Raw genomic sequence first — 1,504 nt, 5'->3', positions numbered from 1 at the left:
TTTTCTACATCCGAGCATCCCAACTCCATAACCTTATGTCATTAGCTACTTTTAAGGCCTTGATTATGTCTAATGTGACATCTATCACCTGGTTTACCAATCAAATCATCAATTATACAACCATACATAATTTTGGCCAATCAAATGCCCTTTTCTACATAATAAGGCCTTTTTTCACAAAATTCACATATTCATCAATTCAAAACACACAATAATTCACTTGCACTAGTATCTTAGCTCTTCTTATCACATTTCACATTATTCTACACATTTTCATTTCACAAGGCTAAGATATGCATATATTCTTAAACAAATGCAACCAAAACATGGTAATACATTTCTATAGAAACTTATATAAATAATTATTAATTACAACAACAAAATTTCATTATATAAACTTTGAAGTCGTAAAGTAGTAGTTTTACTACTCTTGGCCTAAATATTTCCTTCTACTGCTTCTAATGTCAAAACTTATAAGATAGTAACTATAGGGTGAGATAAAATCCAAGTAACCAAGACAAACCAAAACTACCTATTAACCAATAAAATCATAAACAAGTAAATATAACATTATTAATATTATTAACAATTCCATATTAGTATATATATATATATATATCTATTTCTATAAATACCCATATTTACATGTATGACCATCCTATCCAATTGAACCTCCATATCACCCCAGCGAAACCCAAAGGCTCCACTAGACCAATTTTGTGTAAATTGATCTAAGCACATCTTCAGTGGTAGAAGTACTTGGCCAAAGGTGTTCTGTCTCACTTTTAGTATATGGATTCCCCTATCACACATATGATTAGGGTGTTGTTACTTCAACACAGCATCTCACAGATGTTTGATAAGACACATTATTTACACACTTTATCTATTCATTTAGGACCTATTTTACATGTTATATTCCTCACTTTAGTGCATTTATGGTTTTAATCATGATAAAATCACTATGTAGGCATTTTGGTCTAAAAATGTAATTTTTGTGAAAATTTGGGTTAATGTTGGATTAAATGTGTTTTATTCCTAGGAGAATAAATGTAAAATTATATTTTAAAAATTTAATTTTTTTGGGAGATATCAATTAAAAATCATAATTTAGGGTTGATGACTTTTTTGACCTAATTAAGGTTTTTGTGAGTATGTGTGTGCATGGCTTGTTTTGCACGTGTGGTAGCCCTAATTTTCACTTTTCTCCTATCTAAATAATTAACTCCATTTTTCAAGATATGAATTATTATGTTGCACACATATATTTCCCATAGTACCAGCTAGTATAATGCTATACTAATGCCCCATGGTACTAGCTTGACATATGAATTTGGTCACTCACATCTACACACACATCCACACATACCTTGGATGAACTCCCACCTCTTATGATCATGCTTTTCACTTATATTTCACTTCCCTTTTACATTTACACACTATAAAATTATTCACATAACACACACACACACACATATATATATTCATTCAAGCTAGAAATCCT

This window comes from Prosopis cineraria, unplaced genomic scaffold, assembly GCF_029017545.1.
Source record: "Prosopis cineraria cultivar Desert tree isolate PC_DT_omini unplaced genomic scaffold, ASM2901754v1 PC413, whole genome shotgun sequence".
Classification (NCBI taxonomy): Eukaryota; Viridiplantae; Streptophyta; class Magnoliopsida; order Fabales; family Fabaceae; genus Prosopis; species Prosopis cineraria.
The sequence above is the reverse complement of the archived record's forward strand: the minus strand, read 5'-3'. Positions refer to the sequence as shown.